This window comes from Octopus bimaculoides, unplaced genomic scaffold (genome assembly GCF_046866305.1).
Source record: "Octopus bimaculoides isolate indiv1 unplaced genomic scaffold, ASM4686630v1 contig40, whole genome shotgun sequence".
NCBI lineage: Eukaryota > Metazoa > Mollusca > Cephalopoda > Octopoda > Octopodidae > Octopus > Octopus bimaculoides.
In genome coordinates this window covers 194,497-200,000 of record NW_028315290.1, presented here as the reverse complement: position 1 = coordinate 200,000, position 5,504 = coordinate 194,497, and the positions used below count along the sequence as shown (strand labels likewise).

Here is a 5,504-nt window from a genome sequence, read left to right as displayed (position 1 = left end):
TCGTTCGGCAGAAAGCACACCCAAATGTGACGGAGCAGTAGGGTGTACCACCCATGCAAGGCCAGTGGGTCATAACGCATCAGGCCCCACGAAAGAGAAGAGAGTCATAGTTACTCCCGCCGTTTACCCGCGCTTGGTTGAATTTCTTCACTTTGACATTCAGAGCACTGGGCAGAAATCACATCGCGTCTGTGCGGCTCGGCCGGCTACGCGATGCTCTGTTTTAATTAGACAGTCGGATTCCCCCGGTCCGTACCAGTTCCGAGTCGACCGTTCGCCGCCGGCCGAACGCCTGCCGCGCGTCGCGGTGCAACGACCGCACGACCCCACGCAAGGCGGGAACAGAGGGCCGCGAGCACCGACGCGACGGCGAGCCCAAAGCCGTGTCGCTCCACGGCGTCTCGGGTGTGGAGCCGTGTTGTTCGCGCCCACTACGCCCCGGGCGCCCCGTATGAAACCGCCGCGCGCCGACATGCGACGGCGGCCCGACCGCGCGTCGGGAGGTGCGGAACGCCGACGCGAGAGAAGGCCGCGCGTGCGAGAGGAGGAGGAGGAAGAGGAGGACCGACGCGGCGACAACCACCGCTTTCCGCCGCGAGGACGCGACGTGCTGACGACTATGCCGCACGCGACCGACCGACCAACCGACTTTCCTACCCGACGAAGAAGCCGCCAACTCCCGTTGACCGAAGGCGCGACCGCACACCGACGCGAAGCGAGTTGCCCGCCGCCACGGAAGGCGGCGCAAACGACGGCCGGAAAGGCGCCCGAGATGCCGAGTCCGACGCCAACGCTACAGCCCCGTACCGATCCGCCGCTTCGCGTGAAGACGTGTTCCGGCGCCCGCTGCAGCAGCGCGACGCCGAGCGAACGGCGAAGCAACCGCCGCGCGGGAGCGCAGCGACACACACGGCCCGACCGACCCGGTCCTCGGAGCCAATCCTTCTTCCGAAGGTACGGATCCATTTTGCCGACTTCCCTTACCTACATTGGCGCTATCGACGAGAGGCTGTACACCTTGGAGACCTGCTGCGGATGGTGGGTACGGACCGACTCGAGAGCTGCGAATCGTTACGGACCCGGATTTTCCAGGGCCGCCGAGAGCGCACCGGACGCCGCCCGAGACGCGGCGCTCTACAGGTACCATATCCGTATCTCCGGACGAGCCGATTCCACGGACGCGGTCCTTTACGAAGAAGAGAGAACTCTTCCCGGGGCTCCCGGCAACGTCTCCGGGCTCGCTTGCGTTGCCGCTGCTTCGCCCGACCGCCGGCTTCGACGACAAACGCGCTACTAAGAGCGGCGCGCCGCGTTCCCACCGCCGGACGAGCACTCTCCGAGTTCGGGTTCGGGAATATTAACCCGATTCCCTTTCGATGCGAGGCCGGCCGCATCTGCTGCTATTATATTTGCTACAACCGCTTTCGTGACGGATCCGGCGCCTTTCGTGGAAGCTTTCGCCCGCTTCTTAGGACCGACTGACCCGTGCTCGACCGCCGTTGGCACGGAACCCTTCTCCACTTCGGTCTTCGAAGGTCTCGTTCGAATATTTGCTACTACCACCGAGATCTGCACCCGCGGTCGGCTTCACCCGGGCTCGCGCCCGCGGCTTCCATGCACGCCGCGGCGCCCTCCTACTCGACCGGGCATCGGAAAGTCGCCTCGCCGGCGATCGCGCAACCTGTCGCCCGGCCGGTCCGGCATCGGTCGCTCGCTCCAGCGCCATCCATTTTCGGGGCCGGTCGATTCGGCAGGTAAGTTGTTACACACTCCTGAGCGGATTCCGACTTCCGTGGCCACCGTCCTGCTGTCTATATCGACCGACACCCTTTCGGGGATCTAATGGGCGAAGCGTAGGGCACCTTAGCCGGACGTTCGGTTCATCCCACATCACCAGTTCTGCTTACCAAAAGTGGCCCACTTGGCACCGTGCATTCGTCGCAAGAAACGCGCAAAATAATTATCATTATTCCCAACGATTCGTAAACGGCCGCCTCCGTTCGGGAGAGGAGTAGCGCGGCCCGTTTCGCCCGTTCCGAGTTCGAGAGTAGATCGAGGCCGTCAACGTCCCCGGGGCCTCCAGTCGTTCGCTTTACCGGACGGAATTGCGTGTCGTTCTCCTGCTGGCGCCAGCTATCCTGAGGGAAACTTCGGAGGGAACCAGCTACTAGACGGCTCGATTGGTCTTTCGCCCCTACACCCGGTTCCGACGATCGATTTGCACGTCAGAGGCGCTTCGGACTTCCACCAGAGTTTCCTCTGGCTTCGTCCCGACCGGGCGTGGATCGCCATCTTTCGGGTCCCCGGCCGCCTGCTACACCTGAGTCGGAGCGTGAACGCGCGCTTTCGAGCGCGAACGCGCGGGCCCGACCCGGGAACGATGCTTCGAAACGCCGCGTGTTACAAAAAAAGAAGCGAGCCGCCGCCACCACCACCGCTGATGCTGCAGCAACCGACGAGATTAGACGACGGCGGCAGCAACTGCGGCGGCTGCTGCGACAGCGGCCCAACTCCCTTCCCCCGAGCGGCGACGTGTCACGTTCTCGCTTTCGCTGTGCCGTCGGAGTTCGCAAAGTGAAAGGCTCCAACGACTCGCAGTCGACTGGGACTCCTCGGTCCGTGTTTCAAGACGGGTCGGGTAGGTTGCCGATGCTCGTCGCTGACCGGCAGCAGCGGGCGGCTTTTCGGGCGATCCCGCCGACTCCTCCAACAACCACCACCGCTCCTGCTGCTGTAGCACCACGCGCAAAGACGAGGAGCAAGTAGAAGAAGTAGTAGAAGAAGAAGAAGGAGGTGCAGGCGGGCGGCCGCGTCGCTTTCGCGACTCGCTGCGTCGTGAGTGCTGAGGGCGAGGTGCGTTAGCCCGTCTCCGTCGGTTAGCCGTGCCTGCGCTTTCGTGGAGCGACGGGCCCGGTCGAGAGAAGCGCGTGGATCCCGACGCCGGTCGGTCCCCGCGTGAACGGGTTCCGGACGCCGAGGCGCTCGTCTGCGACCTGCGGACGCCGCGCGCCTACCGGCCCGACGGGAACGGGTCGCGACGACGGATCGGAGGGGAAGTGCGTCCGATGCCGGCGCCACGGAAATCGAGCGCCGACGAGGCGGCAGACGACCGCCCGCGGAAACGAGCGGCCGCCACCGACGCGTTCGTCGGCGACGACGGCGCCTTAGGAGGCGGGGGTGAAAGTGGCAGCGGACTGAGTCCCCTCGCGATCGCGAAGAAGAAGAAGAAGAAGATAATATAGAAGGAGACGGATAAGGAAGAAGAAGAAGAAAAAGAAGATGAAGAGGTGGAGAATGAGAAGAAATAGGACGAGACGGTGGTGGAAGAAAGTGAAGAAGAAAAAGAAGAAGAAGATACTATAGAAGGAGACGGATAAGGAAGAAGAAGAAGAAAAAGAAGATGAATAAGAGGTGGAGAATGAGAAGAAATAGGACGAGACGGTGGTGGAAGAAAGTGAAGAAGAAAAAGAAGAAGAAGAAGAAGATAATATAGAAGGAGACGGATAAGGAAGAAGAAGAAGAAAAAGAAGATGAATAAGAGGTGGAGAATGAGAAGAAATAGGACGAGACGGTGGTGGAAGAAAGTGAAGAAGAAAAAGAAGAAGAAGAAGAAAAAGAAGAAAGAAGGAGACGGATAAGGAAGAAGAAGAAGAAAAAGAAGATGAAGAGGTGGAGAATGAGAAGAAATAGGACGAGACGGTGGTGGAAGAAAGTGAAGAAGAAAAAGAAGAAGAAGATGATATAGAAGGAGACGGATAAGGAAGAAGAAGAAGAAAAAAGAAGATGAATAAGAGGTGGAGAATGAGAAGAAATAGGACGAGACGGTGGTGGAAGAAAGTGAAGAAGAAAAAGAAGAAGAAGAAGATAATATAGAAGGAGACGGATAAGGAAGAAGAAGAAGAAAAAGAAGATGAAGAGGTGGAGAATGAGAAGAAATAGGACGAGACGGTGGTGGAAGAAAGTGAAGAAGAAAAAGAAGAAGAAGAAGAAGATAATATAGAAGGAGACGGATAAGGAAGAAGAAGAAGAAAAAGAAGATGAATAAGAGGTGGAGAATGAGAAGAAATAGGACGAGACGGTGGTGGAAGAAAGTGAAGAAGAAAAAGAAGAAGAAGAAAAAGAAGAAAGAAGGAGACGGATAAGGAAGAAGAAGAAGAAAAAGAAGATGAAGAGGTGGAGAATGAGAAGAAATAGGACGAGACGGTGGTGGAAGAAAGTGAAGAAGAAAAAGAAGAAGAAGATGATATAGAAGGAGACGGATAAGGAAGAAGAAGAAGAAAAAGAAGATGAATAAGAGGTGGAGAATGAGAAGAAATAGGACGAGACGGTGGTGGAAGAAAGTGAAGAAGAAAAAGAAGAAGAAGAAGATAATATAGAAGGAGACGGATAAGGAAGAAGAAGAAGAAAAAGAAGATGAAGAGGTGGAGAATGAGAAGAAATAGGACGAGACGGTGGTGGAAGAAAGTGAAGAAGAAAAAGAAGAAGAAGAAGAAGATAATATAGAAGGAGACGGATAAGGAAGAAGAAGAAGAAAAAGAAGATGAAGAGGTGGAGAATGAGAAGAAATAGGACGAGACGGTGGTGGAAGAAAGTGAAGAAGAAAAAGAAGAAGAAGAAAAAGAAGAAAGAAGGTGACGGATAAGGAAGAAGAAGAAGAAAAAGAAGATGAAGAGGTGGAGAATGAGAAGAAATAGGACGAGACGGTTGTGGAAGAAAGTGAAGAAGAAGAAGAAGAAGAAGATAATATAGAAGGAGACGGATAAGGAAGAAGAAGAAGAAAAAGAAGATGAAGAGGTGGAGAATGAGAAGAAATAGGACGAGACGGTGGTGGAAGAAAGTGAAGAAGAAAAAGAAGAAGAAGAAGAAAAAGAAGAAAGAAGGAGACGGATAAGGAAGAAGAAGAAGAAAAAGAAGATGAAGAGGTGGAGAATGAGAAGAAATAGGACGAGACGGTGGTGGAAGAAAGTGAAGAAGAAGAAGAAGAAGAAGATAATATAGAAGGAGACGGATAAGGAAGAAGAAGAAGAAAAAGAAGATGAATAAGAGGTGGAGAATGAGAAGAAATAGGACGAGACGGTGGTCGAAGAAAGTGAAGAAGAAAAAGAAGAAGAAGAAGAAGAAAATAATATAGAAGGAGACGGAAAAGGAAGAAGAAGAAGAAAAAGAAGATGAAGAGGTGGAGAATGAGAAGAAATAGGACGAGACGGTGGTGGAAGAAAGTGAAGAAGAAAAAGAAGATACTATAGAAGGAGACGGATAAGGAAGAAGAAGAAAAAAAAGAAGATGAATAAGAGGTGGAGAATGAGAAGAAATAGGACGAGACGGTGGTGGAAGAAAGTGAAGAAGAAAAAGAAGAAGAAGAAGAAGATAATATAGAAAAAGACGGATATGGAAGAAGAAGAAGAAAAAGAAGATGAATAATAGGTGGAGAATGAGAAGAAATAGGATGAGACGGTGGTGGAAGAAAGTGAAGAAGAAAAAGAAGAAGAAGAAGATAATATAGA

The 5,504-nt window shown here is 53.4% G+C and overlaps 2 pseudogenes; both read right to left on the bottom strand.

The window, feature by feature from the left end:
- The window catches only part of LOC149129313 (large subunit ribosomal RNA), a 4,861-nt pseudogene extending 3,861 nt beyond the window's left edge, over window positions 1–1,000 (bottom strand).
- Window positions 1,001–2,617, bottom strand: LOC149129312 (large subunit ribosomal RNA; annotated as a pseudogene).
- Between the last annotated feature and the right edge of the window lie 2,887 nt (window positions 2,618–5,504).